Source organism: Hemicordylus capensis, chromosome 5 (genome assembly GCF_027244095.1).
Source record: "Hemicordylus capensis ecotype Gifberg chromosome 5, rHemCap1.1.pri, whole genome shotgun sequence".
Lineage (NCBI taxonomy): Eukaryota > Metazoa > Chordata > Lepidosauria > Squamata > Cordylidae > Hemicordylus > Hemicordylus capensis.
The window spans coordinates 5,238,580-5,249,664 of NC_069661.1; the positions used below are offsets into that span (position 1 = coordinate 5,238,580).

At 47.4% G+C, this 11,085-nt stretch overlaps 1 non-coding gene across 1 annotated transcript; it reads right to left on the bottom strand.

Annotated features, from left to right (window-relative positions):
• Positions 1 to 3,861: 3,861 nt before the first annotated feature.
• TRNAT-UGU (transfer RNA threonine (anticodon UGU)) lies at positions 3,862 to 3,933 on the bottom strand. Its single transcript has one exon. It is a non-coding gene; the product is annotated as a tRNA-Thr (tRNA).
• Between the last annotated feature and the right edge of the window lie 7,152 nt (positions 3,934 to 11,085).

The window sequence follows — 11,085 nt, forward strand, 5'->3', positions numbered from 1 at the left end:
TTTTGTGGATGTCAAGGGAGCCTTATCTGGCCTTGTTCACAAAGACCGAAAACCAGCAGCCCTTAATGATAGGCAGCAAGAAACTTGGTGTCTAATGTGGGGGGAAGGGATGGAAAACCATCCATTGCTTGCGGCATTTAATTAAATATGCAAATTTATGAACAGCTCAGAATTGTCAGACAAAAAAGCAGCAGGGTTGTGAATTCTGATTTTTAAATCCTTCCTGTGTTAATCCCCTTGAATTTGGGTCTTATCATCATTGAAAAATAAAACTAGGCAGGGCAAAATGGCCAGACATTCCCCAACATCAGCTGCAAGACAAACAGGCCCACATATCCATTCCACTGCCCCATTCAACAGTTCAGGGCACAGTATGCCTCAAAGCAGAAAATGTCCATTGCATCTGAAGAGTACCCTAAGGGCTGATTCAGATTTGCTTCTGGATTCCCAGGTGGTGGCTAATTCTCTGAGTGCTTTTTTGGTCACCTTTGGATTGTATGCCAGCTGTGTCCCTTTTTGAATAAAAAAGACCCTGCCATATTGCATGCTCTGGTAATTACTCAACTTGGCTACAGCACTGTGTTAAATGTAGGGCTACCCTTGAAGACTGTTCAGAAATGTCAGCTGGTCCGCAATGAAGCAGCATGGCTTCTGTCACAGGAAACATATTACACAAGTACTGTGAGAGTTCTACTGTCTTCCAATTAGTTCCCAGGCTATAGTGCTGGCTTTAACTGATGAAGCCTTAAATGTTCTAGCCTCAAGGGAATGCCCTCTCCCATCCAAGAGGTTCAGAAACTCTCAGATGGGTGACTTCTGATACTGTCAGAGACAAGGTTATCAGTTATCAGAAACAGAGCCTTCTCCATGGGGGCCCCCCAATCGGAAATTCCCTGCTGTGGGGAACCTGCCAGCACCCTACCGCTGGCTCCAGAAGACATTTCTCTTTCCCCTTTGAGTATTGTTATGCTACTTTCTAAAATAGATGTCTCCTGTATATTGCTAAGTTAGCTGTTCTCATTGCTCTTTCAGTTTGTTCTTATGTATACTGTAGTTTTATAATTTTTAATTATAAAAATTATGCTGCTGTGAGGACTGTTGGATAAAAAACAAGATGCAGACAGGGAGGGGAAGAAAGGGAGGGAGGGAGGGTGGGAGGGTGGGCGGGCCAAGGCCCTAGAGCCTTCTGGGAAGCCCCAGGTCCTTTTGAATGTTTGTAGGCAATTTCAACAGCATACCTGAAATTAGTCTGAAAATGCCCAATCATCACCATTGCCACCCTCAATGCAACAAAAAGATCTCATTTCATTGTCGTTGGCTAGCAACTTTAAGGATACTCTTTGACAAACTGGCATTAATGTTTGTACATTTTAATCTTATTACTCTTGTTTTATTTTTAAGCTGCCCAGAATACCCTTGATGGGATAAAAAAAAGTAAGATATATTAAATAAATATGAACAAAATGTTAGCACTAGGGATGCTGTGGTAATCCAGCAGGTTTATTTTCTGAAGGAAATCTTGTCGTTCTGGTAAAGTGGACAATTATTGCAAATGTACCTTCTGTCCAATTCTATCCAAGTTACTGTTTGCTGGGTGGGGGGTCCTATTAGGGGCTGGATGCACAAACTCCTGCACATAAGAACATGAGAACAGCCCTTCTGGATCAGGCCCAAGAAGGCCCGTCCAGTCCAGCATCCTGGTTCCCACAGTGGCCCACCAGGTGCCTCTGGGGAGCCCACAGGCAAGAGGTATGTGCATGCCCTCTCTCCTGCTGTTGCTCCCCTGCAACTGGTACTCAGAAGTCCACTCGGGATCAGCGTCTGTTGTCATCACAGATGTCAAATTGCTCCTTTCACTTGAGCAATGCTGATCCTGCTGCCTAGCCCTTCTCATGAGTAAACCTAGAGGTCACAAAGGCACCACCAAGGGGAAGGGGCTGGGCCCCCGTTCTCCAACCATTTTGTGCAAAAAAATTAAATAACTTGGATGTTCAAGAATTCCTGGTTGGGGCTGCCTTTTAAACCCAACCCCAGGTACCTCCCCCCACACACACCATATGTCTCTGTCCCAGTGCTCTAATGGGGTGCCCTGTTTATGTTTGCACCTGGAGTGTTTGTTTTTTGTGAACATACATCATTGTTGCTTTATTCTCAGGGAGGAAAGCACTTTGTGCCCATCCTGTTATCCCACCCCTTTTCCCTCCTGCTTGCCAAGAGGGGGGGGGGAGCAGGGGGACAGAGTGGGAAGAGGGAATGCCCCTGTGTGACTTTGCCGCTTGACAGGCTGACCAGCTTGGGATGGGACATGGTGGTGTCCCTGTTGCCCGACAACTGCATTTGCTGCATTGGAGACAGGAGGTCTCTGAACTGGTGCTCAGAGAGGTGGCCAGCGAGAAGCACCACAGACATTGAGTGGGCGCTATGCTAGGCAAGTCTGCACCACTCTCTATGATTGTGGTTTCAAAAACTGCATGGAACCAGAGTTATGGCACAGTCCAAATTTGGACTTAACACCTGGAAGACCAAACCTCTGGTCTTGGCAGCGAATCTTACTGCAAACTGAAGGTTCAACCTGGAGTTTGATGAGGCAAACTACAGGTTGCTTTTGTCATGAAACCGCAGTTGCACACATTAGGATGTAATGGAGTTCCAACCCCTGCCCTGTGTAACTCCGATTTTGCGTTGCATCCGAATTTGGCCTATCAGTCCATTCCTCTCAGTATTATCTACACCAGGGGTCAGCAACCTTTAAGAAGCAGTGTGCCAAGTCTTCAGGGGTGGCGCAAGGAGGGATGCCACTCGAAGTTAGCAAGGCATCCCAGTCTCATGAGCCCTGCATTGCCCCCTGTGTTAGCTGGACTGGGATGCTTTACAACCTCACCACTGGTCTTGCCATCAGCCACTATAAAGGATCACTGACCGGTCTATCCTTCAGCAAACATTTGTGCTTTGTCTTCTCCATTTTGGGAGCAGAGAAAGCACAGAAGTTAGTTAGGAACATTAATGCACAGGAAGCTGCTTTATACTGAATCAGACCATTGGACCATCACAGTATTATCTACACTGAGCGGCAGCAGCTCTTCAAGGCAGGGGTCTTTCCTGAACATTTCCCAGCCCTACTTGGTGATGCTGCCAGGGACTTAACTTGGGACCTTCTGGATGCAAATCAGATGCTCTTCCACTGAGTTACAGCCCCATCCCCTAAGGGGAGTATCTTACAGCAGTCAACGCTCACATGTAGTCACCCATCCAAATGCAAGCCAGTGTTTACCCTGCTTAGCAAAGGGGGCAATTCATGCTCACTATTGCAAGGCCAGCAATCCTCCCTGAGGAGCTGCTAGAGGGGAGAGAGACAGACCAGTTGGTGATGCTTAATGCTGGCTGGAGAATAGTGTTGACTACCTGCAGGAAGGGGGCGATCAGTGAAGCCTGGCAATAAGTCCAGCAGCTGGAGACATGGCCAGTGACATGTTGATTTCTTCAGAGTGTGTGCATTCGAGAGGGAGAGGGAGAGGGAGAGCGCTAGATGGCATGGCCAGAGAGACCTCTGCCACCAATTCTAAATGGCTGCTGCCTGGTGCACCAGCCAGACACAGACAGTGGGCAATGTGGCAGTGGATCTCATCTCATCTCGTCTATTTGTTTGTTTGTTTGTTTGTTTCACCTCTGTAAATTGTCCTATTATTTACTGGGACAATTATTTAATGTGACAATTATTTATTGTCCCATTGCAGGATCTTCCTAGAATCATTTTGCATGCCACTTTTGGCACATATGCCATCAGCTGCCAACCTCTGGTCAACACTGACTGGCAGTGGCTCTCCATTGTTTCAGGAGAGAGTCCTTCCCTGACCTTCCTGGTGAGGCTACCAGGGATTGAACTTGGGACCATCTGCATACAAGGCAGATGCTCTACCACTGAGCTATGGCCTTGTCCCATTGAAGGCAGTATCCACAACGGGATGCACAACTGGATGCACTTTCAAATGTGCTGTGTATTAAAATGAACTGATGCATTTGGATGAGCATCTGAATGCACACCCACTGAAAGCAAAGGACAGCATTCACTTTGGGATGCACATTCAGCTGAATGCAGATCTGATTGACAGCATGGCTCCTAAAAGCAAGCTCTCCATGGCACTCCACAGCATTTTGGCACAAATATCTGGGACCATGGGGCAGGAAAGGAGAGAAGAACGCTATGGGAATCAAGGGACAGGTTTTGCACATCCTTATTTGCGGCATCTCTTCTAAATTTTCTGCTAGGCAAATAGCAAACGCATGCTTGTCATTACAGAGACCCGACTTCTAAAGTCCTTTATGCAGGATGGGACTCCACAAACAACCCTAACCAAACATTTACAGAGGCAAAAAACAAAAAACCCAACCACGTAGAATGGGGAACTATATTTACAAGTCGTTTTCCTAATGACGCTGGGAAAAGAAAACACAGATTAATTTGGCTCTCAGGCGGTGGATGGCACTGCAGGGAGCCTGGCGTAATAACACACAGAGATCATAAAATGAAGGGAGGGGGAAAAGCCACCCGTGACTGCATTAAAGGCTCATAAAGGATTTGGACCTTGCTGCCATCATACCGCATACAGAATTTTACATAATACACATATGGAACAAGATGGCTGGATGCTGCTGAGCTCCTCTAGCCACTGTTAAACATTCAAGTAGCACAACCAACACCATCAAGGCTGAAGCTGCACAATGGCTTTTTGAAACTTTTATGGAGTTCATCTACCCCGTCAAAAATATGTGTTTTGGGATGAAAAGCAGCAGAATCCTTCCAATTTCCCATAATTCTGGCCAATCAAAACCAGAATTTAGTGCATTTCCACATGACTGTGTTCAGTCTTTATAGGAGAGGGGAGGGAGCCCTACCGTTCTCTCCCACCGTTTTCTCAGGGCTTTCTCTCCAATGCAGAAGCAGGCAAAAGCAGACAGTGGTCTGCTCGGGAGCAATTTCGGGTGGGTCTGCTGGTATCTACAAAGAATGCTGGACCAGGGGCAGGGTAGTCAGATGCAGCAAGGCATTTCATTTCTTAGGTTCTTAAGCAAGAATGCAGATTCAAGTTACTTCGCAGTTAAGGCATAACTTGGGGGATCTCAAACTTGGGTCCTCAGATGTTGCTCAACTCCCATAATCCCCCGCATGTAACGTAGCATGTAACGTACATGGATGAGTCAAGGAGGGATTCTAGGAAGGAAGGAAGGAAGGAAGACATCAGATAAAAGTTAGCTCCCACCTCTACCCACAATAATGTTGGCCCTAGGGTTGTCACCCCTTGCAATTGGCCTGGAGTCTCCAGGAATCAATATGAGGCTGTAGCAAACTTCAGTAGGGTTCCCTCAGAAAGAGTGTTTGTTGGTTTCTTGGCTGTGGTTCCAATGCCTCGCCTCCCCTTTTTATTCCTCAGACCTGACCCTTTTGCAGGCTGAAACCCCCTTGATGCATGGCATTGCCCCATCTGGCCCAGTCATGGTTGCTTCCAATGAGGGATGCTATAGTGGTCCTAACCGCTAGGCCTGTGCATACATGCAAAACCCAATCTCATCCCAAAAATGTTGGTCCAAGGTCCTCTGGACTGGACCCCTATGAAATTCGGTGTTGAAGTTGGGTTTGGGGTTGGAGTTGGGATTGGGGTCAGTGTCAGGAACGGGCTTGTGGATAGACAAATCTTTAAAAAAATCCCACTTTTTAAAAGTAACCGCGGATACACACTGTGGACACGGAAGAAAACTAACAAAACCAGGGAGTTGCAGGGGAACTGAGGTAACATCAGATAGTCTAAAGGGAGGTTACCTCACATCAGAGAATCACAAGAGAAACTGGGAAATGGCTGGTGGCTGCCAATGTGTGTGGGAAATGGGCTAAAAGACATGAAAAAAATTTAAGATGTGATGTGGATGGGCGGGCAGGCAGGCAGATAGAGGGAAGAAGATGGGTCCCCCCAGCCATGATTGCTAAAAAAACCCCCCAAAAACCCAAACCACCTCTTACCACTATTTGGAACTCTGGAAAGCTCCAGATTTTTGCTAAGGGAGTAAGAGAAGTCTGATCCAAAATGGGGTTTGGACTCTCTCCAAACTCCTCCAAATTTGGTAAAATCGGACATAGTCCGATTTTAGCCATCTGATTGTGCACAGGCCTACTAGCCAGCTCAGCCCAGCCCAGCCCAGCCCAGCCCCTCACACCAGGCAAACCCAAACCCATGAGGCAAGGCATCCAGAGCTGTACCTAGCTTTGCCTTGCCTGTTCTGCTCTCAACCAATCCCCTTCCTACTGATACTGCAGGCCCATTCAAGCTCAGCTATGGTGGATGAGTAATTTCATTCTCTCATCATTACCAGGGATTGATTCCACAACATCTGTTGCAGCATATGCCATTCCTTACGATGCGCCACCCTTGCAGATGAGGGGATGTGACTTGAACGGCAGGGAGACGAGGCCTTTTAGCAGGCAACCAACTCCAGGGGGCCACATCTGTTTCCTCCCAGGAGGCTGCCCACGAAGACCTGGCTTTTACATGGCTAGGAGAGAGAAGTGAGCCCCAAGGTGAACCGTGGCACATTTGGGCAGGGAACAGGATGCCTGAAATCAAGAGCAATCAATGGAGCCCAGCCGCAGCATGGCACATGGCCCTGATTGCGCTGGGGAAGATGGCTGTCAGCTGCCGTAATTAGGAGCAAGATGACATTAAAGGAAACATGAAGAAAGAGTAAATACTCATTACTTTATCCATTTTATCTCTTGCTTTGAATGTAAGCAATCAAAGGCTCTCGCCTGCAAGCAAGTTTTCAGGTCGCCTGTTCTCTGGCACTCACCATATTCTTTCTCTCTGCACTGCAGAGGGCAATCAACTTCGCAACTGCGAGCGGGCAGAGCCAGCCGATTTACACAGATGCTACTTCAATGGCTGGCCAAACAGCTGTGGGGCTCCTAAGCAACCAGGGTGGCTAACGGGATCTAATTCAAACAGAGTGAACAGAAATCCTTTGAATCGGTTCTGGATGGCCCCATTAGATAGAGGCAAGAGAAGCATTTGGCAGCCAGGGGCTCCATCTGGCCTCCAAGGGCTCACTATTTGCACCTCCAACCAGAATGAGCTGAGATAAAGGCAAAGGGATCTGTATAAGACAATCCTTGTCTTCTTGGTTCCATGTAATATTCTAATTTTCTGGGATTGTGGATTTGGGGTTTTCATGAGCTGTACACCATGATCATCACAATTATAACAAATTAAGGCTTGACTTATCTCGCTTTGCATGTAATGCGTCTGTCTCATATATCAGTTTCACCTTTTAATTTGCATTACTGAAATTAATGGACTTTTGCACGATATTCTAATTTTCCGAGTTTCACCTGTAGAGGTTTCTCAGAGAACAGAGAGAAAACTGTTGATGCCCTTGAAGAAGGAATAGTTTTGGAGTGGCTGAGTTTGCCAGTAGACTCATGGTTTGTGCAGGAACAGTTACACGATCCCTACTTCTCTGGGAGTCTGGGGCTTGCCTTGATTTGATGTTGTTTCTTGTGGCTGAGTCTTCCTTTAATTTCTGCTCAGCCTGGTGCAGCCCTGCCAGATGAGGCTTTCCACAGGTCATATGTCAGCAGAGAGGAGGGTGTGTGGCAGCCACCAAGAAGATTACATTCGTGTGGTTTACAGATTACCCACTTCTTTCCAAGCAATTGAACCATCCCCAGATAGACAATCAGATGGTCAAATGTAATGTATGGCCTGGGTGATACCTGCAAGATCTTATGATACAGTTTCCTTGGTAGGCATTCATGGGCTTATTTATCTAGCTCAGGAGTTCTTAGACTTGAGTTCCCAGATGTTGTTGGCCTACAACTCCCATAATGGCCTTTGGCCACTGTGGCTGGGGATGATGGGAGTTGCACTCCAATGACATCGAGGGGCACATGTTTCCTTCTGGAGAAGGTAAGGTGGAGAGAGAGTGACTGGTCCAAAGCTGACCAGTGAGCTTCATGGCAGAGAGGTGAGTCATTGGACTCAGGGTCCCAAAAGGTTCAAGCTCTGGATCATCTCAGGCAAGAGGGCTGGGAGAGGCTTCTTCTTGAGACACAATAGAGCACACTGGGTTAGGTGGACCAATGGTCTGACTTTAGGAGAAGACAGCTTCACATTGTCCTTATTCATTTAAACATAAGTCTCCTCAGTCCACATTGAACACTGTCCACTCCACTAGACTGGATTAGGCTATTAGCCCAATGAAGCACCATGGAACTAACTGCGAGGTTCTCAACCAGGGGTCCCCAGATAGGAACATAGGAAGCTGCCTTCTACTGAGTTAAACCCTTGGTCCATCTAGCTCAGTGTTGTCTATGCAGACTGGCAGAGGCTTCTCCAAGGTTGCAGGCAGGAGTCTCTCTCAGCCCTCTCTTGGAGATGCCAGGGAGATAATCTGGGACCTTCTGCATGCAAGTAGGCAGATACTCTTTCCAGAGCGGCCCCATCCCCTAAGGGGAATATCTTCCAGGGCTCACCTGGAGTCTCCCATTCAAATGCAAACCAGGGCAGACCCTGCTTAGCAAAGGGGACAAGTCATGCTTGATGCCACAAGACCAGCAATCCTCCCTCCCAGATGTTGTTGGACTACAGCTCCTGCCAAACAGCATTGTGGCTAGAGGTGATGGGACATGTAGGCCAAGAACATCTGGTATCTCACGGTTGAGAGAATCCCTGGCCTAACTGGATTCAAGTTGCTTTCATTCCATTGTCTTTTGTGAGTGTCAAAAAGCTCACAATTTTTGCGGTGGAGGCTGTCAGTCTTTCGCGGTTTTCTCAGCCATCACCGGTGGGGCTTGAACAGCCAGGCATAAGTGCTGCGCAACTTGCATCCAGTCCCTGACAAGGTATTTATCTGGCCTCTGTTACCATAGCAACCAAACACCGAATCATAAATACTCACACAGTCCTTCTGTCAGGTGTTGGCCCAGTTTTGCAAAGGGGGAAAAAAACCACAACCCCTCAAAACATTAAGAAAAGGACAATCACGTTGATCTGAAAACAAGCTCAAGCAAAATGGGAGAAAATCTATTCTGATTTGGCTTCGTCAAGTGCGATTGCAGCAAACTAAGGGCATGATCCTGCTGCAAGGTCTCCTGCCTCAGTTCCATTGAAATGAATGGGGAGGGGCCGTTGCAGAGTGGGAGCAGGCACACAGACGCGCTGCATTCGGAAGGTCATCAGATCACAGGAAGGCTCCTGGTGGATCAGACCAAGAATCCTCTGTCCAGCATCTTGTTTTCACAGAGGCCAACGAGATGTGTCTGGGAAACCCAAAAGTAGGAGATGAAAGCAAAGAGCTCTTGCTTCCCAGCAACTCGTGTTCAGAGGCACAGTGCGTCTGAACCTGGAACTATAAGTTCAGTTCCTGGTAGCTCCAGAGAGGGCTGGGAAAGACGAGACCCAGGAGAGCACCTGCAGCCAATCGGGGCAGACAACACTGACCTAGATGGGCCAGAAGCATGACTCAGTAGACGGCAGCTTCCCATGCTCTGCATACTAGGACCAGAGCCGTGCAAGAGCACATGACACCAAAGCCACAAATGTACAGCATGTCGAGTGGCCTTTGGCTACTATAAGGGCATTGGCTGATATACTGCGCAAGATAGCGCATGTGGCTTGAGCACTGCCCAATCTCATACACATATGTGTACACCTCCAGTGGGATTGCACCACCATGCTCCATGGTAGGGACTCCATGCACACAGTTGCATGACACCATTCCCCTTTGGAACAACGGGTGTCGCCGTGTTGCATATCTGCGTGCACAGAGGCCTCACTGTAGCGTGCACGGTGTGCTTCAAAGCCTGCTGTAGATGGGTGGGGCTTAGTGCCCATGGACAACATCCAGAAAATTGTCAGTGGGGACTAGAGTAGAGCTCCCTCCCACTTATCTCCATTGTCCTTGGTTTCAAATCTGCATCACAAAAAGTCTTCTTGCACTCCACTCTGAAATACCTGCAGAATCCAACTTTGGGCAGTGCAAGGGCAAGACGTATGAGCCAGAAATTAGCCCGCCATTTCTCTGGAAGCGAAGACCTGTAGCGTAAATGACCCTCCGAATAATATAACGATGTCCCCTTGGCTTGTCTCTGTTCTTTTGTTGGCTTCCCCCATAGGACATTAAAAAAGATACCCTTCCATACATTGCTCCCAGTCATAACCCATTTTCCCCACCTCCCACAAACTCATAATCCTCCCTTTGTGGCCAGAGGAGAAACGCTAATCTTACCAAATTGTATGTCTGCTCTTTATCACCGCCGCAGGCTGAAAATCAACGCTTGTTTGACATAAATGGCTTAAATCGGCCCATTAGAACTTTGCATTGCCATGGCCAGCTGTAAAGTTAGTTTTGGCAGGAATCGCTCCCGACGTATTATCAGCTGATTTAAATACTAATGGTCCGGTAACCACCACATTTGAGCAGAATAATGTCTGTCATAACAGAAGCTATAAAAATATAGCGGCTTCCCAGATAGACCTGGAAATAGTTTCAAAGTCTCACTCCCACCTATATAATAAGGGTCTTTAATTCTGCTCCTTCAACAATGCTAGTTCCATTCAAGTGATGGACATTGGGAGGACTCAGCTAGTAGGGGTTCCCCCCATCAAAAAGAAAGACCACCAGAAAACAGTTGTGGGCACACGCTAAGCCTCAAAGTTGGGGCTTTTCTTTTCTGATCTGCCAAAACACACGCACCTGGGCACCAGCTGTGAATCCATCTGTAATCAGTGCTTTTGCGGACTCTGTTATTCTAGTACTCAAACACCCCATAATCATTGATTGAGTGTTACAGTGGCTCACCTGTACTGCATTAAGAGGCAAACTGTATTGTTCCAAGCTCTTTTGCAGTCTGGAAATTGAGGGTAGCTTTAGATGTTCCTTTAAAAAAAATAGAATGAAGCCCAGAGTCTGGCAGTATTTTTTGTCATCCTCTTATACAGGAAGGGCAATTCTCCCCTTTTGGATACTCAAGGAGAAGGGGCTGGCCATTTGGCCATTTATCCCAGCTCAAATCCTTTGCCCTTGACTTCATCCCTAGCC